This window comes from Durio zibethinus, chromosome 3, assembly GCF_047325235.1.
Source record: "Durio zibethinus cultivar Kanyao isolate XHJ-2024 chromosome 3, ASM4732523v1, whole genome shotgun sequence".
NCBI classification, from domain to species: Eukaryota; Viridiplantae; Streptophyta; class Magnoliopsida; order Malvales; family Malvaceae; genus Durio; species Durio zibethinus.
Window position 1 is genome coordinate 35,359,757 of NC_143164.1, and position 24,569 is coordinate 35,384,325.

The 24,569-nt window shown below is 34.9% G+C and overlaps 1 protein-coding gene and 2 pseudogenes across 2 annotated transcripts in view; 2 read left to right on the top strand and 1 right to left on the bottom strand.

The window, feature by feature from the left end:
• Positions 1-24,569, bottom strand: part of LOC111283986 (uncharacterized) — a 49,027-nt gene that overhangs the window by 20,520 nt on the left and 3,938 nt on the right. The gene's annotated exons all lie outside the window — the stretch shown is intronic.
• LOC149519794 (uncharacterized) lies at positions 1,104-4,966 on the top strand (annotated as a pseudogene).
• On the top strand, positions 15,816-17,878 carry LOC111283566 (WAT1-related protein At1g43650-like; annotated as a pseudogene). The gene is made up of 7 exons (XR_016341042.1): positions 15,816-16,326; positions 16,487-16,549; positions 16,666-16,782; positions 16,875-17,103; positions 17,219-17,380; positions 17,463-17,614; positions 17,713-17,878. The product of XR_016341042.1 is annotated as a WAT1-related protein At1g43650-like (transcript).

Below are 24,569 nucleotides of genomic sequence, written 5' to 3' on the forward strand. Positions count from 1 at the left end.
TGGGTGTGGTGGGATGTTGAGGGGGAAGGTGGAGAGGGATTGATGAGGGTGGGAAGGGATTGGGTGTGGTAGGGTGTTTGGAGGGTGGGATTGAATTTTTTTATTTAATTTTTGAAAATTTTTTAGATAAAATTTAATTAGTGGTTTTGAAAATTTATAATTAATATAATATATAGATATTTTAAATGAAAAATTTTGATAAATTTTTTTTGTATAAGTTAGATGAAAAATAATTAAAATTAAATATTATATTTTGATTGTGTTATATATTAATTTATAATTTTGTATATGAATTTTAATTTTTTTTGTTGTTTTGATATTTATATTATTATCAATTCTTTTGATATTATATTAATTCTTGTTATTTTTGTGTAATTATTGAAGATTGTGTTTATTATATAATTATTAAAAGTTATTTGTGATAAAAAAAATTATATCAATTAGTGTATCAAAAAAATTAAGTTACTTAACAAATTTAGCATTTTATGATCTATTACTCTTATTAAAATTAAAAACTAAAAAATAAAAAATATAGGTTTGAAAATTTTATTAAAATATAAGTTTGAAAACTTTTAATTTTTGAATTTTTTTTTAGATAAAATATAATTAGAGGGATTGAAGATTTATAATTAAAAAAAAATAAGAGATTAATAATTTAATATGATATACATAGAGATTGTAGATGAAAATTATTGATAAATTTTTTATATAAGTTAGACAAAAATTAATTAAAATTAAATATTATATTTTGATTGTGTTAGATATTAATTTATAATTTTGTATATGAAATTTAATAATTTTTTTGTTGTTTTTATATTTATATTGTTGTCAATTCTTTTGATATTAGATTAATTCTTATTATTTTTGTGTAATTATTGAAGATTGTATTTATTATATAATTATTTGAAGTTATTTGTGATAAAAAAATTAATATCAATTAGTGCATCAAAAAGATTAAGTTATTTAATAATATTCTTAAGATTAAAAACTAAAAATTAAAAAATTTAGCATAAAATCAATTTTTAATTATGTAATAAGTAATATTAATATTTCTAAATATAAGTTTATTTTGTTTTTATACAAAATAGTAAGTATGCCACCACGTGAAGAGTTCCCGAGTAAAGGAGTAAAGGGCGCGCCAAGTGATGATATAGGTTGGCATTTTGGAACACCTATACCAAATACAAGAAGAAATGTTTCATGCAAACTTTGTGATAAAGTTGTAAAAGGAGGAATAACACATTTCAAAGAACACATTGCTCATAAAACTGGCAATGTTGCACCGTGCCCCAACGTTACTGGTATGTTATGTTTTTTTAATTTCTTTGAAAATATTATTGTTAATTTCTTAATAAAAATTATAAAATTACATAAGCATATGCAACTAATTTTCTCTTTTTTTTTTTAACTATATTATTAATAGATATAGTAAGAGAAAGTATGATGAAACTCCTTCAAGAAAGCAAATAAAAAAAAGCTGACAACAAAAGAAGAAAAAATGAATTTTTATCACAGTTAAGAGAGGAAGATGATTATGAAGGATTTATTGATGAATACATTGCTACTAGATAAACCGTGCGAGATAGTATCCAATCACAACATGAGTGGCACAGAAGACAAGAATTCAAACAAAGAACTAGTGGTTGGAGTAACATATATGAAGAAGGACGAAGCTCTCATGGTTCAGTTGCTGAATATTTTGAAGAAAGAACAAGGAAATCAACTCCAAATGAGTCTGAATTTTCATTAAGGGGAGCTGTTCCTGAATTGGTTAGAAGTAAAAGTTCAAGATAACCAAAAGTAAGTGATTCATTTCTAAAGACATTAAGAAGAAAAATGGGTGAATCAGTATCAAAATTTTTGATATATGATCGACTTCCTTTTCAATTAGCAAATTCCCCCTGGTTGCATAATTTGATTTCTGTGGCAGCAGAAGTTGGCCAACATGTAAGACTTTCAAGACCTTATGAGGTCTCAGATGTGTATTTAGAGTCTGAGTATCAACAGTTTCATGAATGGGTTAATGGATTAAAAGCTTATTGGAATGAATTGGGTGTCACTTTGATGTGTGATGGTTAGACCAATAGTTTGAATCAAATGCATATCATTAATTTTCTTGTTTACTGTAGTAAAGGGATTATTTTTTGAAAATCTATAGATGTCTCAAGTGTTTGTAGTAGAGATATAAACTTTTACTATAGATTATTAGATGAAGTTGTGGAAGAAATTGGAGAAAAATACATTGTTCAAATAGTCACTGATAACGAGGCAGCATTTAAGACCGCAGAAAAAAGACTAATTCAGAAGAAAAAACATTTGTATTGGACAGCATGTTCAGCTCATTGTTTGGACTTGTGCCTTGAAGATATTGGGAGGAAAAAATGTGGCAAAGGTTTTGGATGATGCAAAGAAAGTGACTTGTTTTATATACAATCACATTTGGACTGTTAATTTGATGAAGAAATATACACAAGGGAAGCAAATACTTCGTTCTGCTCTTACCCGATTTACCACTCATTTCATATAATTAGAAGAAATAATGAGGCAAAAGCAAAGTTTGAAAGAGATGTTCAATTCAAAAGTTAGTACTTAGTAATTAGTACAATTATTTAAATCTAGCATCTTTTTATGATATTATTGTTTTAAAATATTAATTTAAAATATATTACTCTAAAAATTTATTGATGAATATATAGGAATTTAAAGATTCAAAATGGGGACAACAAAAATCAAGACCTGCTTATGAAGTCAAAAAAATCATTTTGGGAAAATTTTTTTGGAAAAAAGCAGGTGATATAATAAAAGTTTATGAGCTTTTAGTAAAAGTGTTGCGCCTTGTGGATGGTGATGAAAAACCAACAATGGGCTTTATTTACGAGGCTGTGGATAGAGCTAAACAAGCAATTCAACAAACTTGTCGTTATTCTGCTGAATATGAAAAGATTATTGACAATAGATGGAGTTTCATGCACTCTGACTTGCATTCAGCTGGTAAGTAAACCAAGAATATAGTTGGTATTTAAAAAATATGTTTATTTTTTATACTTAAATTGCTTATATATTTATTTTTTATTACTTTAATATAATATTGTTATAAATTATGTTTAGGTTACTATCTAAATCCACAATTTCAATTTGGAGTGGAACATTCTGTAAATGTATTTAAGGAAACATTAGAAGGTATAAAAGCAGTTATTGAAAGATTAGAACCTTCGATAGATACTCAAATCAGAATGATTAATCAGGTTAGTATTTAATACTATTTTATAACTTTAACATTTGTTTTATGTATTAAAAATTAAATTATTTTTTATTTATTCATTTATTATTGTATTTTCAATCGATGTAGTTGTTATTATTTCGAGACAAGCATGAAACATTTGGTAGTCCACAAGCACAAAGAGCTTAGAAGCTAATGAATCTAGGTAAATAGTAAGTTAAATAATTATAATTTATTTATATTATTTAATTGTATAGCCCATTGAAATTTAATTTAAATAATCTTATACAGCTGAGTGGTGGATGATATATGGCACTTGTGTTCCTGAATTACAAAAACTAGCAATCAAAGTGCTTAGTCAAACAACATCTGCATCAAATTGTGAACGTAATTGGAGCACATTTAGCTATATTCACACCAAAGCAAGAAACAAATTGAAGTTTGAAAGACTCCAGAAACTTTTATATACCTATTATAACATGAGGTTGAGGATGAGACATTAGAAAAGAATGAGCATTGATGAAATAAATAATAGTTTTAATCCTATTAGCCTTGACCATATTTTTGAAGATGATAATCCACTAACAGAATGACTGCAAGAGAAAGAAAATCCTATATTAGATGGTCAAAACTCTGATTGGTTGCTTGCAGATAATTCTGATAATGAAATGAATGTTGAACGATCACGTCAATCTCAAGAAAGGAATGTGTCTCATTCAAGTTCAAGTCCAACACCAAGTCAGAATGATGATGGTGGTGGTTTAAGTCCAGATGATGATGGTGATGGTGATGGTATGAATTTTGGTGATAATATGGATGCAAATCGACCTTACAGCCCATTTGGAGGAGAATTTAGGCTTGCTGCTACTGGTGGACTTTTTATTAATATGGTAGAATACGGAAGAAATCCATTTGCTAAATCTAGTGAGGGTCAAAGTGCACGTACAGCTCGATCAAAAGGAAAAGCAAAGAAACACCACTATAAAATTTCTAGAGGTTCTTCATCTTCAGGTGAGAGATCAAATTCTAATAACTTTGAGTATAGTGAATCATCTGCTAGTACTCAAAGACATTACTATCCACCAGAACAACATAATTTTCAACCTTCTCATGGTTATCCACCTCCATATGGTTATTATCCACTTCAAATGTATCCTCCACCTCCTCAAATATATCCTCCACCTCAAATGTATCAGTTACCACAAATGTACCCTCCACCACAAATATATCATCCTCAAATATATCTTTCACCTCAAATGTATCAAGAACAAAGGTCTCAGGGATAGAGATGGAGTCAACTTGGCTCTCAAAGTGAAGATAGAGAATCTGATCCTCCTCGTCATTCTACCATATGGTAAATTTGAAATATGTATCAATAATTGTAGTTGATGGAATTTGAATTTATTATATTTTTAAGTTTGTAATTTTATTAAATTAAATGCTTGGTATTTAACATATTATATTTTGTTAATATTTGATTGTCTAGAATTAATATTGAATATGAATTTGGCCAAGAAAATTTTTATGGATAAACCAAATATGAATGCTTTTTATAATCTAAATAAAATTGTGAATAATTTTTTTAGAAAATAAAAAACATAGAGTGTCATAAACTATTTTTAAAATCATTGAATAAGAGTTTTTACAATTATAATTATAATTATTACATTTTATAATAAATTATGCAAAAAAAAAAAATTCACGACCGTGATGACCGCAGTGACCGTAATTATTTCCGTTATATCCAAAAACGCGACAAATGCTACGCGACCGAAAACGTGATCGTGACCGCTATTTAAATCACTGGGCATGGGGCTTTGGAAGAGAAAATACCCAAAAAAACTAGAACTAAGAAAGCTAAAAAAATTCATGTTTCATAATTTGGGAATGTGAAGAGAGCAATGGCAAAAAAACTGAAGTCAACGTGGGCAGCAAAGTAGAAAACGAGCAAACCTGAAACTAAAAAATCAAGTAGAAAAGAAAACCAGCAGAGAAAAGAGAAAACATGAGAAAAAAAACAGCAACGAAAACCATAACAAGAAAACTAGCAGAAAAGAATGCCAGCGGGAAGGAATAGAAGCAGTAAACTTAAAACAGAATAGAAAAAAAAAAGGGATAGGCATTTGGTTAAGGCGGCAGCAACAGAAATAAAGAGAAAGATTTGAAGTCAGCCATCAGAGAAGAACAGAACGAGCAGAAACAAGAGTGGAAAACAAAAGCAAAAAAATAGAACCAAAAAAGAAACATTCATGAACTGGAGCAAAAAAAAAAAGAACTGTAGCAGCAGGAAACCAGTAAAAAACTGGAAAAGAAATAACGAAAAAAAAGGGAAAAAAGGTGAACTGTAGAAACTAGAAAAGGAAACAGCAAAGAACTAAAAAAACCAAGAAAAGAGAAGACTAGAACCAAAAAATAAAGAACCAGAAACCAAAAGAGAGAGCCGCTGCCTTTGGGTGAAAAATAGAAAAAGGTAACTCTTTTCTTTTTTTTTTTTGCTCATAACGATTTACGGTATGCATGAGATTAGTATGTTTTGTCTCCGTTTGTTTTGAGTTGAGAGTCCATGAAAGCTACTAGGTGGGTTTTGAAACTCCATACTTTGTTTTTGTTAAGAAAATGGGGTCCAGTCCCATGTAAGTGGTTTTGGACCAAGTAAAGGCCATGGGCCTTGATCTTTTATTTTACACAGAGCCCTAGCTACTTAATAAAAAAGAGGTGGGGTTGTTTAAGGTGTGTGTCGAAAACCAAGCAGAGAAAGAAGAAAAGCCAGGAAAAGCAGAGAGAGAAAAAGGAGAAGGGAGAGTTGGTTGAACGGAAGTCGATCCGTGGTCCGATTGAGTTGGAACCTTGTCAGGAGGTTTATGATTCAGAGTTTGACATTCTGAACGATGAAGATCGGGTTTGAAGCTCTCTAGGAACAAATCCAGGGTGTATTTGTTGAGTCACTTATTTGGTGAGATTTCTCCAATTGTTTCTCTAGTTGTTGATTAGCTCTAGTTTTAGCTAGAGAAGAACTTTGTATAACTATTATTTGATAGTGAAGATTTTTCTGGCGGCCCGTGGTTTTTTTTCCCTCTACACTGGAGGGTTTTCCACGTAAATCTTGGTGTGCTTTATTTTTCTGCGCATTTGATTATTGATTGTTGTCTATTGCTTCTGTATTGTTGTGATTATTGCTTCAGGCGCAACAAGTGGTATCAGAGCGAGGGTTATTTTGAGACATCGATACAGAAGCAACCCAGGATAGAAGTAAATTCTGTTTGAGATCATGGAAGGTGATACAGGTTCCATGATAAAATTGACAGCATCAAATTATTCAATTTGGAAGCCTATGATGGAGGATCATCTATACTGCAAAGATTTGTATGAGCCAGTATTGGGTGATTCGGTTAAACCAGCAGATATGAAAGATGAAAGCTGGAAGAAGCTAGGTAGAAAGACGCTGGCTACAATCAGAAAATGGGTTGATATCAGCGTGTTCCATCATGTAGCGCAGGAATCGGATGCTCACATTGTTTGGGAAAAATTGGCAGCATTGTATGAGAGAAAAACAGGTATGAATAAAGTTATGCTTGTTAAAAAGATTGCAACTTGTAAGTCTAAACATAAATCTAAGTTTAGAGGTAAAGTGAAGTGTTTCCATTGTGGTAAGGCTGGTCATATAAAACGAAATTGTAGAATCTTGAAGCAAGAGCGAAAAGATGAGAAAGGCAAGAGTTCAGATGATGGCAATGTTGCAGCAGTGAATTCAGATAGTGATTCAGTTACTTTGATTTGTACACATGGTGATTGTAATCATGTTAGTGATCCCGGCATTGAGTGGATAGTTGACACAGGAGCGGCATATCATTGTGTTCCTAAGAGAGAGTTGTTTACAACTTACAAAGCAGGAGACTTTGGTTGTACCAAGATGGGAAACAAGAGTGTGTCGCAGATTGTTGGGATTGGTGATATTGTTGTACAAACTAGTACAGGCTGCATGTTGACTTTGAGAGATGTCAGACACATTCCAGATATGAGAATGAACTTGCTTGCTATTAATGTCCTTGATAAGGAGGGATATGAAAGCCGACAAAAGAATGGACAGTGGAAGCTTCTCAAAGGATCTATGGTAGTTGCAAGGGGAAAATTATACTGCACAATGTATAAGACATGGATGCAATTGAACGGTAACCAGGTAAATACCGTTGAAAATGATGTTTCAGCAAACTTGTGGCACAGGAGGCTGGCACACATGAGTGAAAAAGGGTTACAGGTTTTGGCAAGGCACTCTCTCATTCCCTTGACCAAAGGTATGTCTCTCGATTCATGTGATTATTGTTTGTTTGGTAAGCATCATAGAGTTTCTTTTCGTAAAAGTTCTCAGAGAAAAGAAAATAGATTGGAATTAATTTATTCTGACGTATGTGGTCCCATTGAGGTTGAGTCATTAGGTGGTAGCAGATATTTTGTTACTTTTATTGATGATGCTTCACGTAAGATTTGGGTGTATATGTTGAAATATAAAAGTCAGGTACTGCAGTATTTTCAAAAATTTCATGCCATGGTTGAAAGGATGACAGGGTTACCCTTGAAGTGTATTCGAACTGATAATGGTGGGGAATACACATCTAAAAGCTTTGAAGAGTATTGCTCAAAGCATGGGATCAGGCATGAGAGGACAGAACCTGGAACACCGCAGCATAATGGTATAGCTGAAAGAATGAATCGCACCATTGTGGAAAAAGTCAGATGTATGTTGAGGATGGCAAAATTACCAAAGCCATTCTGGGGTGAAGCAGTCAACACAGCTTGTTATTTACTTAACAGGTCACCATCAGTTCCTTTGGGCTTTGACATTCCAGAAAGAGTGTGGACAGGAAAAGATGCTTCATACTCTCACTTGAAAATTTTTGGGTGTAAAGCATTCATGCATGTGCCGAAAGAGCAGAGATCAAAGCTTGACAGTAAAGCTACACAGTGTGTGTTTGTAGGATATGGTGATGAGGAATTTGGTTACAGGGTATGGGATCCAGTAAAGAGAAAGACAGTCAGAAGCAGAGATGTGGTCTTTCATGAAAAAGAAACCATAGCAGATCTTGAAAAAAATGAGAAGACTACACGAGTTACTGTTGAGTGTGATGTTTCAACACCGACAGGGATTTCACAGGAAAGAGCCACAGATGGTGAAAATGAGCCAGAAACAGAACTTGGGGATATGGATGAGCCAGCTACAGTTGGTGATGAGCCAGATGCTATTAGTTTTGAGCAGGGGGAGCAATCCTCTCTACCTGAGAGTGTTGAGCAGGGGGAGCTACCTTCAGCATCAAGTGATGTAGAGTCTCAGCCCAGAAGATCTACTAGAGAGCGCAGGCCATCTACCAGGTATTCAAGTTCAGATTTTATTTTAGTTACCAGTGAAGGGGAGCCAGAAAGCTTTCAAGATGTGCAGGCTACTCCGGATAAAGAGCACTGGTTAAAAGCAATGAAAGAAGAGATGGAGTCATTGCGAAAGAATGGTACTTATGATCTTGTTAAACTTCCAACAGGGAAGAGGCCATTAAAGAATAAATGGGTGTTCAAGTTGAAAAAGGATGGTGACAAACTAGTGAGGTACAAAGCTCGATTGGTAGTAAAAGGTTTTTCTCAGAAACCAGGCATCGATTTTGATGAGATTTTTGCTCCAGTTGTAAAAATGAGTTCTATTCGAGTGGTACTGGGATTGGCAGCTAGTTTGAATCTTGAGCTTGAGCAACTTGATGTTAAAACTGCATTTTTGCATGGTGATTTGCAGGAGGACATTTATATGAATCAGCCTGAGGGTTTTGAAGTGAAAGGGAAAGAGCACTTAGTTTGCAAATTGAAGAAAAGCTTGTATGGCTTGAAACAAGCTCCGCGACAGTGGTACAAGAAGTTTGATTCCTTTATGATGAGTCATAACTATAAAAGAACAGCAGCGGATTCTTGTGTGTATGTTAAACAATTCTCTAATGGTAACTTCATTATCCTATTATTATATGTTGATGATATGTTGATTGTAGGACAAGATGCTAGTATGGTTTGCAGGTTGAAAGAACAATTGTCTAAGTCTTTTGATATGAAAGATTTAGGTCCAGCAAAGCAGATTCTTGGTATGGACATTATCCGGGATAGGAGAGCTGGAAAGCTGTGGTTGTCACAGGAAAAGTATGTTGAACGAGTGCTTGGTAGATTCAACATGCAACATGCTAAATCAGTTAGCAGTTCACTTGCCAACCATTTTCACCTAAGTAAGAAATCTTGTCCAGTGTCTAAGGAAGAGCAACTAGCTATGTCTAGTATTCCTTATTCTTCTGCAGTCGGTTCTTTAATGTATCTTATGGTTTGTACAAGGCCTGACATTGCTCATGCAGTTGGTGTAGTGAGCAGATTTCTTTCTAATCCAGGGAAGGTTCACTGGGAAGCAGTGAAATGGATTTTTAGATATTTGAGGGGTACCTCAAAAATGTGCTTGACTTATGGAGTTTCACAACCAGTTCTAGAAGGGTTTACTGATGCTGACATGGCAGGAGATCTTGATGGTAGAAAATCTACTTCAGGGTATTTGTTTACTTTTGCAGGAGGAGCTGTATCTTGGCAGTCTAAGTTGCAGAAGTGTGTTGCTTTGTCAACTACAGAGGCTGAGTATATTGCAGCAACTGAAGCATGTAAAGAAATGCTTTGGATGAAACGTTTTCTTCTTGAATTAGGGTTGAATCAGAAAGAGTATGTGGTATTTTGTGATAGCCAGAGTGCTTTAGATTTGAGTAAGAATACCATGTACCATGCTAGAACAAAGCACATTGATGTTAGATATCATTGGTTACGTTCAGTGATTGAAGAACAGCAGATGCTATTGAAGAAAGTCCATACTGATAAAAATGTGGCAGATATGTTGACTAAGATACTTCCCAGGGAAAAGCTTGAGCTTTGTAGTAACTTGGCCGGAATGAGTTCCCTGGCCAAGGTAAGTTCCAAATGAAACTGCTATGGTGATGAATCTCCTCCTAATGGGGCTGGAGGGGGAGATTGTTAGGAAAATGGGGTCCAGTCCCATGTAAGTGGTTTTGGACCAAGTAAAGGCCATGGGCCTTGATCTTTTATTTTACACAGAGCCCTAGCTACTTAATAAAAAAGAGGTGGGGTTGTTTAAGGTGTGTGTCGAAAACCAAGCAGAGAAAGAAGAAAAGCCAGGAAAAGCAGAGAGAGAAAAAGGAGAAGGGAGAGTTGGTTGAACGGAAGTCGATCCGTGGTCCGATTGAGTTGGAACCTTGTCAGGAGGTTTATGATTCAGAGTTTGACATTCTGAACGATGAAGATCGGGTTTGAAGCTCTCTAGGAACAAATCCAGGGTGTATTTGTTGAGTCACTTATTTGGTGAGATTTCTCCAATTGTTTCTCTAGTTGTTGATTAGCTCTAGTTTTAGCTAGAGAAGAACTTTGTATAACTATTATTTGATAGTGAAGATTTTTCTGGCGGCCCGTGGTTTTTTTTCCCTCTACACTGGAGGGTTTTCCACGTAAATCTTGGTGTGCTTTATTTTTCTGCGCATTTGATTATTGATTGTTGTCTATTGCTTCTGTATTGTTGTGATTATTGCTTCAGGCGCAACAAGTGGTATCAGAGCGAGGGTTATTTTGAGACATCGATACAGAAGCAACCCAGGATAGAAGTAAATTCTGTTTGAGATCATGGAAGGTGATACAGGTTCCATGATAAAATTGACAGCATCAAATTATTCAATTTGGAAGCCTATGATGGAGGATCATCTATACTGCAAAGATTTGTATGAGCCAGTATTGGGTGATTCGGTTAAACCAGCAGATATGAAAGATGAAAGCTGGAAGAAGCTAGGTAGAAAGACGCTGGCTACAATCAGAAAATGGGTTGATATCAGCGTGTTCCATCATGTAGCGCAGGAATCGGATGCTCACATTGTTTGGGAAAAATTGGCAGCATTGTATGAGAGAAAAACAGGTATGAATAAAGTTATGCTTGTTAAAAAGATTGCAACTTGTAAGTCTAAACATAAATCTAAGTTTAGAGGTAAAGTAAAGTGTTTCCATTGTGGTAAGGCTGGTCATATAAAACGAAATTGTAGAATCTTGAAGCAAGAGCGAAAAGATGAGAAAGGCAAGAGTTCAGATGATGGCAATGTTGCAGCAGTGAATTCAGATAGTGATTCAGTTACTTTGATTTGTACACATGGTGATTGTAATCATGTTAGTGATCCCGGCATTGAGTGGATAGTTGACACAGGAGCGGCATATCATTATGTTCCTAAGAGAGAGTTGTTTACAACTTACAAAGCAGGAGACTTTGGTTGTACCAAGATGGGAAACAAGAGTGTGTCGCAGATTGTTGGGATTGGTGATATTGTTGTACAAACTAGTACAGGCTGCATGTTGACTTTGAGAGATGTCAGACACATTCCAGATATGAGAATGAACTTGCTTGCTATTAATGTCCTTGATAAGGAGGGATATGAAAGCCGACAAAAGAATGGACAGTGGAAGCTTCTCAAAGGATCTATGGTAGTTGCAAGGGGAAAATTATGCTGCACAATGTATAAGACATGGATGCAATTGAACGGTAACCAGGTAAATACCGTTGAAAATGATGTTTCAGCAAACTTGTGGCACAGGAGGCTGGCACACATGAGTGAAAAAGGGTTACAGGTTTTGGCAAGGCACTCTCTCATTCCCTTGACCAAAGGTATGTCTCTCGATTCATGTGATTATTGTTTGTTTGGTAAGCATCATAGAGTTTCTTTTCGTAAAAGTTCTCAGAGAAAAGAAAATAGATTGGAATTAATTTATTCTGACGTATGTGGTCCCATTGAGGTTGAGTCATTAGGTGGTAGCAGATATTTTGTTACTTTTATTGATGATGCTTCACGTAAGATTTGGGTGTATATGTTGAAATATAAAAGTCAGGTACTGCAGTATTTTCAAAAATTTCATGCCATGGTTGAAAGGATGACAGGGTTACCCTTGAAGTGTATTCGAACTGATAATGGTGGGGAATACACATCTAAAAGCTTTGAAGAGTATTGCTCAAAGCATGAGATCAGGCATGAGAGGACAGAACCTGGAACACCGCAGCATAATGGTATAGCTGAAAGAATGAATCGCACCATTGTGGAAAAAGTCAGATGTATGTTGAGGATGGCAAAATTACCAAAGCCATTCTGGGGTGAAGCAGTCAACACAGCTTGTTATTTACTTAACAGGTCACCATCAGTTCCTTTGGGCTTTGACATTCCAGAAAGAGTGTGGACAGGAAAAGATGCTTCATACTCTCACTTGAAAATTTTTGGGTGTAAAGCATTCATGCATATGCCGAAAGAGCAGAGATCAAAGCTTGACAGTAAAGCTACACAGTGTGTGTTTGTAGGATATGGTGATGAGGAATTTGGTTACAGGGTATGGGATCCAGTAAAGAGAAAGACAGTCAGAAGCAGAGATGTGGTCTTTCATGAAAAAGAAACCATAGCAGATCTTGAAAAAAATGAGAAGACTACACGAGTTACTGTTGAGTGTGATGTTTCAACACCGACAGGGATTTCACAGGAAAGAGCCACAGATGGTGAAAATGAGCCAGAAACAGAACTTGGGGATATGGATGAGCCAGCTACAGTTGGTGATGAGCCAGATGCTATTAGTTTTGAGCAGGGGGAGCAATCCTCTCTACCTGAGAGTGTTGAGCAGGGGGAGCTACCTTCAGCATCAAGTGATGTAGAGTCTCAGCCCAGAAGATCTACTAGAGAGCGCAGGCCATCTACCAGGTATTCAAGTTCAGATTTTATTTTAGTTACCAGTGAAGGGGAGCCAGAAAGCTTTCAAGATGTGCAGGCTACTCCGGATAAAGAGCACTGGTTAAAAGCAATGAAAGAAGAGATGGAGTCATTGCGAAAGAATGGTACTTATGATCTTGTTAAACTTCCAACAGGGAAGAGGCCATTAAAGAATAAATGGGTGTTCAAGTTGAAAAAGGATGGTGACAAACTAGTGAGGTACAAAGCTCGATTGGTAGTAAAAGGTTTTTCTCAGAAACCAGGCATCGATTTTGATGAGATTTTTGCTCCAGTTGTAAAAATGAGTTCTATTCGAGTGGTACTGGGATTGGCAGCTAGTTTGAATCTTGAGCTTGAGCAACTTGATGTTAAAACTGCATTTTTGCATGGTGATTTGCAGGAGGACATTTATATGAATCAGCCTGAGGGTTTTGAAGTGAAAGGGAAAGAGCACTTAGTTTGCAAATTGAAGAAAAGCTTGTATGGCTTGAAACAAGCTCCGCGACAGTGGTACAAGAAGTTTGATTCCTTTATGATGAGTCATAACTATAAAAGAACAGCAGCGGATTCTTGTGTGTATGTTAAACAATTCTCTAATGGTAACTTCATTATCCTATTATTATATGTTGATGATATGTTGATTGTAGGACAAGATGCTAGTATGGTTTGCAGGTTGAAAGAACAATTGTCTAAGTCTTTTGATATGAAAGATTTAGGTCCAGCAAAGCAGATTCTTGGTATGGACATTATCCGGGATAGGAGAGCTGGAAAGCTGTGGTTGTCACAGGAAAAGTATGTTGAACGAGTGCTTGGTAGATTCAACATGCAACATGCTAAATCAGTTAGCAGTTCACTTGCCAACCATTTTCACCTAAGTAAGAAATCTTGTCCAGTGTCTAAGGAAGAGCAACTAGCTATGTCTAGTATTCCTTATTCTTCTGCAGTCGGTTCTTTAATGTATCTTATGGTTTGTACAAGGCCTGACATTGCTCATGCAGTTGGTGTAGTGAGCAGATTTCTTTCTAATCCAGGGAAGGTTCACTGGGAAGCAGTGAAATGGATTTTTAGATATTTGAGGGGTACCTCAAAAATGTGCTTGACTTATGGAGTTTCACAACCAGTTCTAGAAGGGTTTACTGATGCTGACATGGCAGGAGATCTTGATGGTAGAAAATCTACTTCAGGGTATTTGTTTACTTTTGCAGGAGGAGCTGTATCTTGGCAGTCTAAGTTGCAGAAGTGTGTTGCTTTGTCAACTACAGAGGCTGAGTATATTGCAGCAACTGAAGCATGTAAAGAAATGCTTTGGATGAAACGTTTTCTTCTTGAATTAGGGTTGAATCAGAAAGAGTATGTGGTATTTTGTGATAGCCAGAGTGCTTTAGATTTGAGTAAGAATACCATGTACCATGCTAGAACAAAGCACATTGATGTTAGATATCATTGGTTACGTTCAGTGATTGAAGAACAGCAGATGCTATTGAAGAAAGTCCATACTGATAAAAATGTGGCAGATATGTTGACTAAGATACTTCCCAGGGAAAAGCTTGAGCTTTGTAGTAACTTGGTCGGAATGAGTTCCCTGGCCAAGGTAAGTTCCAAATGAAACTGCTATGGTGATGAATCTCCTCCTAATGGGGCTGGAGGGGGAGATTGTTAGGAAAATGGGGTCCAGTCCCATGTAAGTGGTTTTGGACCAAGTAAAGGCCATGGGCCTTGATCTTTTATTTTACACAGAGCCCTAGCTACTTAATAAAAAAGAGGTGGGGTTGTTTAAGGTGTGTGTCGAAAACCAAGCAGAGAAAGAAGAAAAGCCAGGAAAAGCAGAGAGAGAAAAAGGAGAAGGGAGAGTTGGTTGAACGGAAGTCGATCCGTGGTCCGATTGAGTTGGAACCTTGTCAGGAGGTTTATGATTCAGAGTTTGACATTCTGAACGATGAAGATCGGGTTTGAAGCTCTCTAGGAACAAATCCAGGGTGTATTTGTTGAGTCACTTATTTGGTGAGATTTCTCCAATTGTTTCTCTAGTTGTTGATTAGCTCTAGTTTTAGCTAGAGAAGAACTTTGTATAACTATTATTTGATAGTGAAGATTTTTCTGGCGGCCCGTGGTTTTTTTTCCCTCTACACTGGAGGGTTTTCCACGTAAATCTTGGTGTGCTTTATTTTTCTGCGCATTTGATTATTGATTGTTGTCTATTGCTTCTGTATTGTTGTGATTATTGCTTCAGGCGCAACAGTTTTTTGATAAAAACAAAACTGGTTTGGGCAGAAAGAAAGGCTTCGTTTTTTTTCCTGATCTTCTTTTTATCGAAGCTCACTCTTTCTATTGATGTTTCTGTTGTATGGAAGGAAAAAAGAGGGTTCTTTTAGAACCGAAAGTCATGAAAATTTATAAAAGGAGAAAACAGTTTCGTTTTCTCATTGCATGAAAGCTTAGGCTATTTCATTTTTGCTTGGTATCACGTGAAAGGAAGCTCCCTTTATTTTCTTCTATGAAACTAAAAATTACTTAGTATAGGGGAAGGAATCATAGAGGGTCTAGAGGAAGAATCATACTTTCTTTTGGTTTCATTCTCAGCTGCCGTGGAATTTGAGTTCTCCCCTTTAGTTTTTAAAGTTCATGGTTTCCCGTTCATGCTTATGGTATTGTCATGCATGTAAAGCAGTTCATGGTTTAAAAAATAATAAATATAATGAGAGCCTCACAAAAGCAATTCTTCTTGTGCAACAACCATTAAATAGATAATAGGAGACACTAGAGGGAGAATGAAGCTAGTGAAATAGTAAGGTAATAGCTTTGCCTAGAACACCTTTTTAACTATTATTTCCATCTTCCTATTTTATTGTTATTTGGGTTTGACATTACTGATCAGAAAGATTCTAGTATTCTACAGGACAAACAGTCATAAGAAGCACCAGAATTTTCTAAATCTGCTTATGACAATCTGAACCAGAATTTTCATGGAGAATATGATGCTTTCAACATCAAAGCATACCTATTGCTACAGTAACAGAACCTGATATCATTTCAACAATAGTATAGAAGCGTTTCCCGCTCCATCTATTAGTAAACAGAAAGAGGCAGAAAGGTTATCAATGTACAAGCAAGAGATATGACATGCACATTGAAGGCAACATTTGCAAGATATAAGCCCCATCTAAGCATGATTCTAGGGCAAATTTTATCTGCAATTGTGTATTTCATTACAGAAGCTGCATTCAATCAAGGGCTAAATCCACACGTCTATGTCACTTATCGACTCGGCCTAGCTGGTTTGGTGATGTTTCCTTTTGCCTATTTTCTTGAAAGGTAGGGTGTGCAAACACTTATCAACATCCACCTAGTTGTAACCTTTAAGTACAAGAACACAGTCACACAGCATGGAACCTGGAACGCTTAGTTTACTAGCTTAGTTCTTTTTAATTAACATGGAAAGGTTCACTGCCTAATCATTTTACATTTTTTGCAGAAAATCAAGGCCAAAGTTGACATTAGCACTGTTTTTGGAGTTATTTGTGGTTTCTTTCTTGGGGTGACAATGCTACTCTTTCATTTCTATATAATTCCAATGAGACTCAAAGATTTTGTTCATAATATGACAAGCACTCACAATTTTTCTTCTTATTTTTCCCCTTGAAGAAAAAACAGGGTTTGTTTAGCTTTTAACATGTTCTTTGCAAGTATGAGATGCACTTCTCCAACATTCGTTGCAGCAGTGTTCAACACCGTTTCATCTTTAACTTTTGTAATTGCCATCTTGTTCAGGTGGAGACTAGGAATCCTTCGGTGTTCTGCAAAGATTACAAACAGTTAAAAAGGAGATTTGATGAACAATATTCTTCATGTTCTTGGTGCAGGATGGAGGTTTTTGATGTAAAGAGTCCTCGTGGGATAGCCAAAATCCTTGGAACCTTAATATCCTTGGCAGGGGTCACGGTCTTCACTTTGTACAAAGGACCAGCACTGCAAAACTTGTGGGATGCTCCAATTGACATGAAAAGACTTTCTATTCATGAGAACTGGGTGAAAGGGTCAATCCTTACTATCGCTAGCTGCATAGCATGTTCTTCATGGTAACTTATGCAGGTAATACATTTACTAATTTTTAATCGTTTTCCCACCCTCGAGGCTAAAAAATGATTGTGAAGTTATATCTCTGAAATTTTTTAGGCAATATTATAAAAACATGTGAACCTTGTAGGCAGTTACTATAAAGAAATATCCTGCTCAACTGTCATTAACAGCATGGATGGACTGCCTTGGGGGAGTACAATCGGCTGTATTTGCTGTGTTCTCACAGCACAAACCGGCAGCATGGTCTATCACCATGTTCGGTATTGATTTCTGGGCTATTACATACGCTGCAAGTAATTTCAGAATCATTAGAATAGTTTAAATATATAGGTATCTCTCTGTTGAAAATCATGTCTAAGCGAATATGCTAGGGAATTGTTTGCTCGGGGTTCCTCATCTTCCTTCAAATTTGGTGCTTGAAGGAGAAAGGGCCAGTCTTTGCGTCCATGTTTAATCCTCTTCAAACAGTTATGGTGGCAGTTCTAGCATACTTTGTCTTTGGTGAAAAACTATATACAGGAAGGTAAGAAGTAAAACTCAAATGTCATTTCAAAGTTCAAAGGTGCAAAAGCACTGCTATGGATCAGGTCCTCTTCAATTTTATTTGACTTAATCATTCAGCATACTGGGTGGAGTCACTGTTATCATTGGTTTATACTTGCTGTTGTAGGGCAAAGAAAAAGATCAGTCTCACAACAAGAGCCAAGAGCAATATTCTTCAGTTTCTGATAAGATTAAGGAAATAGATAAGGAGGAGGTAGTTCTAGCAGTAAAGGAGGAACCATGAAGGAGAGATCAAAAAGCATTTTTTTTTTAATCTTTGTTTTAATTTCATTTTGATGGGTTAAAGTAGCCTGACGGACCTTTTAGTGTTCAATTTTTGCCATTAGCCTTCATGCATCTTCTTCAACTGTAATGTGATTGCCAAGTTAGGGTATAATACCTAACTTACATTGATTGAGGCATTTGTACTTTCCTTGATAGTATCTGAGAGCATCAATTTGGTTTCAAGCCTGTTTCAAGTTTCAGCCAAATTCTGAATCTTGATGTCTATGGTACTTACCAAATATTGTAAGCGGCTACCGAGCTTTGTGATGCTTCTCCTTTTGCTTATTTTCTGGTAACTTTGCATATAGGCTATAAATGAGTGCCACTCAGAAGTAGTGCTCACACTCTTTAGATTACCTGAAAGGAAAAAAACTGGGGATGGTGAATGCATCCAAGAGGCTAGAGCTTTCTATTGGCCCTTGTTCTGAAACAGGGAAGCCAACATGGGAGAATCATATGATTATTGCACTGCTAATTGTGCAATTTACTGTTTCTGGATTGGTGTATATAGCGTGTGAAAAGCAGGATAATATTTACCCATTTTTTATTAAATATTGAATATAATGGGCAATGGCATAACTTTTAGTTGTGGATCTCCTTGTCTTTCTTTAATAAAAAATAAGAAATATTATTCACCTATCAAAAGATAAAGTGATTTAAATTGCTAATAAAGTAAAGTGTATTGATTCAAAGCACTAAGATAGTCTTAATTCCGTCTTTTTTTTCTCCAAAGGGATGGAGAGGAGGAAAAGACTAAGCAACAAGAAGAACATAAAATCAACGAACGGATGGTTTGATTAAGTGATAAAATTAGTGTACTTTTCTCTTTGTCGCTTGTGTTGAAATCCATTAAGTGGTTGTGAAAAGATAATTTCTTATAAATTTATTAGGTCTGACTTAAATAAATAAAAGATTTAGAGCAAAAAAAGAATAAGGAAAAAAAATGAAGAAACTAATATGATAATTGTAGTAAATTGGCTTTATCAGATTATAAGCTTCATTTCATTAATTTATAGGCTTCAAAAATAGAAAAGTTTATTTAATTACTTCAAAAGTTGTTTGCCTAACAATATAGATCACCATACACAGATCCATCATGCTACCTAAACTGATAAGATGGCAGAACATGTTGCAAAAGTTGCAGTAGATATATCATACTTAGTTACTTCAACCACTAACACTCCTCGTTAGCATTTCTACTAGAAACGCCAAGACTTTTCCTTAATGTTTCAAACCTTGCCTTTGGTAAGGCCTTGGTCAGAATATCTGCAATTTGATCTTCTAACTTGCAATGCACCAGCTTCATTTCATTCTTAGCTTCAACTTCTCTAATAAAGTGATACTTGATCTTAATGTGTTTAGTTCTTCCGTGAAATACAGAGTTCTTGACCATTTTAATTGTTGACTGATTATCACAAAAAATTTATGTTGGATCATCTTACTTTTGACTCAAATTCATCCAAATTTTTCTTAGCTAAATTGCTTGATTAACAGCAACTACAACAGTTATATACTCTACTTTTGCTGTCAATTAAGCCACAGTTCCTTATTTCTTTGAATTCTAGCTAAACACATTTAATCCAATGAAAAACACATAACTTGAAGTGCTTTTCATGTCTTTTTGAGAGCCAGCCCAGTCATTGTCTGTAAATCCAACCAGTCTTGAACTTTTATTCTTCTTGAACCAAATTCTAATTTCATTGGTTCCTTTGACATATCTCAACACTCTCTTAGCAGCCTTAAAATGCAACTCACTAGGATTTTGCATGAACCTAGAGAGTAAATTTGTAGCATACATGATGTCTAGCCTTGTTGCTGTCAAATACAATAAGCAACCAACCAAGCTTCTATAAATAGAACCATACACTTTGTTAGCTTCATCTTCCTTAATGAGTTTCTCATTTTGAGCCAAAATGGTGTTGATTGGTTTGCAATTTTTCATCCCAAACTTATTTAGGATTTCATTTGCATATTTTCTTTGACAAATGAAGATTCCTTATTGGTCTTGATGAATCTCCATTCCAAGAACATAAGATATTTTTTCCATATCTATCATCTTAAAAACTTCCTACATTTGATGTTTAAAATGCTCTGCAAGAGCTGATTTGCTACCTGTCACCAAAAGATCATCAACATATAAAGAAATAATCAATAAATCATTACTATTAAAAACTTTAGTGTACAACATTGCTTCACTAAGACTTTTCTTGAATCCTAACTTCAGCAAATGATCATTAATTCTGGAATTTCAAGCTTTTGGAGCTTGTTTTAATCCATGCAAAGCCTTCTTAAGTAGATAGACTTTGCTCTCATCTTTCTTGCCAATAAAACCATTAGGTTGTTCAATTTAAATATTCTCTTTAAGATAATTATTCAGGAAGGCAGATTTGATATTAAGTTGGTATATTTTCCAATTTTTTTGAGTTGCTAAAGCTAATAGTAGCCTTATGGTGTCCAACCTTGCAACTGGAGCAAATGTCTTTGAAAAATCAATACCAAGCTGTTGGGGGTAGCCTTTAGCTACCAATTTAGCTTTAAGTTTGTTAATGGAACCATTAGCATTCAACTTCGTTTTGAAAATCCATTTAATGCCAATGATGTTTTTGTTGCTTGGTCTGTCAATAAGCATCCAAGTTTGATTTTTCTCAATCATAAGAATCTCTTTTTTCATGGCATTCTTCCACTCTAAAAATTTGACAGCTTCTTTAAAGCTTACACGTTCAAGAATGGCAACATTTGATCTTTGATAAATATCTGTGAATGGTTTGATTCTTTTCACTGGTTCATGATCAATGATTTCATTTTCAAACATATAATCCTTTTGATCTTGGAAGCTTATTATGTCTGTAGCAGTTTTCTTGACTTATTTTTTCTTTGACTTTTTTCAATTCTAGGCAGCTTGCTCATTAAATCTCATATTCCTACTTACAATCACCTTGCCTGTAAGTGGATTGTAAGTCCTATAGCCTTTGGTGATGTTGTTATAGCCCAAAAAAATATAGATTTTTACTTTCTGATCAAGTTTGTCCCTTTTGATATCAGGAACAAACATATAACAAATGCTGCCAAAAACTCTAAGACGTTGCACTGATGGTTTGCTTCCATGCCAGGCTTCAAACAAAGTTTTTTCCTTCAAAGCTTTTGTAGGTAGCCTATTGAGCTAGTAGACAGAAGTATTAATCACCTCTGCCCAAAACTTTTTGAAAAAATTCTTCTCAAACAGTATACATCTTGCCATCTCCATGACTGTTCTATTTTTCCTTTCACTAACTCCATTTTGTTGTGGAGTGTAAGTTGTTGTGAATTGGTGTTCAATTCCTGTATTATCACAAAACTCATTAAATATGTCAGATGTATATTCAGTACTATTATTTGACCTGATGATCTTCATTTTGTAGCCACTTTGATTTTTAATCCAAGCTTTGAACTTTCAAAATACATTTGCAACTTCAGACATTTGTTTCATGAAGTAAATCTAACATATTCTAGTAAAATTATCTATAAAAACAATGAAATATCTACTGTCATTCAAGAATAAGATTCTCATAAGACCACAAATATCAGTATGAACAAGTTGTAGTTTTTCAGTTACCTTTCATGCTTTGTTAATTGCAAATGGCAACTTATATTATTTTTGTATCTGACAGACTTGGCACATTCCAATACTGACTTCAACAGTAGGCATGTTTAATATAAGATCATTTTTATACATGAAATTCAATGCATTATAGTTGAAATGTCCCATCACATAAAGAAGATTCATCATGTGAACTAGCATATGCAGAAGAGTTTGCTTCATGCCAATTCAAGGAGAAACATTTTCCTTTCATATTAATAGTAAAAAGTTCATGGCCAGTGGGATAATGAATTATGCATGCCTTGTTTTTGAAAACTAAAGAGTAGTTTTTTTCTAGTAATTATCCTATATTTAATAGGTTTTGATCTATTTTAGGTACAAATAGCACATCTGAAATGAGTTTAGTACTTGTTGGTGTCTCAACAGCCACTACTTCTTTTTCTTTGACTTTTATGAAATCACCATTACTTATTCTGACTTTAGAGGTACAAGTCTTGTCTAGTTCTTTGAACATGTTGATATTAGATGCCATATGATGTGTGCATCCACTGTCAATGAACCATGCACTTGAGGAGCTTCTGGTTGCATAGCAAGTTGAAACAAAAACTTGCTCTTGTAGCTGTTATTGGTTGTCAGCAACTCTGTTTTGTTGATCTAGCTACTATTGTTTTTGATTTTTGCATACCTTCTTCATGTGACCAAGCTGCTTATAGTACTTACATTATATGTCAAGTCTGTACAGGTAATATTTCTCCAAGTAAATGGTTTTTTTGTAGTGAGAGCAAGGTGAAAATTGTCTTTTCTTTCCATTGTTTCCAAAACCCTTGTTTCTTCGATCTTCTTATTTTTTGCCTTTGCTTTCTATTTGCATCTTGCCTTTCTCCTTGGCTGTAAAAGCACATTCTGTTAAATCTTCTTGTCTTATAGCCCTTCTTTGCTCTTGAGCTTGCAAAGCATTGAACAACTCTGCTGGAGTTATCTTGGTCAAGTCTTTCGAGTCTTCAAAGGATAAAATTTTTTACTCAAACCTCTCTGATAAGTTGACAAGAATCTTCTCCATAATTCTTTTATCTGACAGCTCTTTACCAAGTAATCTAATCTTGTTTACTATCTTCATGAGTTAGTTATTGTACTCCTTTAAATTTTTAGACTCTTTCATCTTTAAGACTTTAAACTCTCTTTTAAGATTCAACCTTTGCATTTGTCTTGTCTTGTCACTACCTTGAAATTCTTTCTTGAGTATATCCCAAGCTTGTTTTGTAATTTTACAAGTCATGATTCTTATGAATATGTCATTAGAAACTGAAGACTCAATACAACTTTTAACCTTGTACCTCCTTACTTTTTCTTCACTATAATTTTTTATTTGAGTTATTGTTGGATTTGCAGGAAGTTGTGGTGGTTCCTTCTCATTTTTCACCACTTTGGACAAATCAAAAGCACTCAAATAGAACTTTATTTTGACAGCCCATAACTCATAGTTCTCAATAGAAAAAATAAGAGGTGGAGGTAAGGAACAGTTGCTTGAGGCCATTTAAAGTTGACAAAAGCTGGCTGGCAAGTGTTTGATGGCTTTTCACTCAATTTCAGGAGCTCACAGGTCTTCTAAGACCTTAAAGAAGCTCTGACACCAATTGAAGGATCTAGAGCAGAGAAAAAACAAGGAAAAAAAATGAAAAAACTAATATGGTAATTGCAGTAAATTGGCTTTATCAAATCATGAGCTTCATTTCATTAATATATAGGCTTCAAAAATACAAAAGTTTGTTTAACTACTACAAAAGTTATTTGCCTAACAGTATGAATCACCATACATAGATCCATCATACTACCTAAACTGATAAGATGACAGAATATGTTGCAAAAGTTGCAATAGCGATGTCATACTTAGTTGCTTCAACCACTAACAATAAACCTTCTTAAACCAATCCAGAAAGGGATGTACAAGACAAAACTCAAAAGCCTCTTTCAACTAAATTAAAAAAAAAAAAAACATTAAACTTAAGTTACCAATACTTTAAGTGGTGCTTACTTAAGTGGTGCTCCAACTTGCAAAATTGCTCATTTCTTTTTCTTTCAAAATCTGATGATGATAGGTAATCTAAACCCACCAAAGCACTTCCTGTTGGAAATGCTACTTTTTGTATTATTCAAAACATTACAAAGTTCACTTTGCAGGACGACATTCATGCCTATAACTATGGCAGATGCTAATATGCTCTGTGTCTTTAGTGGATACTATTCCCGGTCTAGCCATTTTCACTTTGTTTGGTATAATAAAATTTAGGTTATCAAATTCAAGGAGAATTCACATTCTCTCATGATTGTAATTGGTCTTCCTTTTTACTGTATGTGAATCGGAAGAAAATGATGTTGGCTAAAATTTGTTGTCCGTTGCAAAAGTTGTTAAATATTTATTCCTTGCAGACACACCTGAAAACTGTAATTGAAAAGGTTTGGAAATATTAAGAAAGCTGCTTTTACAGAGCAAAGAAAATGTTTGCAAATCTCTATTGTGTTAACTGTTAACAAATATAATTTCCAATTTGGCCACAGCCCTTCCCAAAATCTAGTGGCTTCCTGCATCAGCATCTCATGGAGAACTTGATGCTTAAAAGCAGAAGCATATGCGTTTGTACAGAATATTTATAACTGCATTATTACATATGTGTTTTCTATAGTCAAATCAAATAATTATGTTCTTATGCTGGTGAATATTTAGTGGATTAATTTTGTCAGTGCAAAACATAATCATTTAATGGGTTTCATTGTATTCTCTGAAAACTCTTTTGAACGCTATTATGAAGGTCAGTAAAACCTTAAGGAAAGTTGCATGGATACACACCTCGAAGCCTTTCCTTATATTTCATATGTTTATATCAACAATTCCTAGCCACTAGCAACAACAATCTTAAGATTTTATTTTTTTTCACAATTTCATAATAAATTTTGGTTGAAGTAGGTGATGTTAGACACGGACAGGTTCATTTTCAGGGTTGAAACACAATATGGATTTGTAACTTGAGACTTAAGTATAATCAGGATGTAACAGTTTTTACTTTGTTTGCTATAA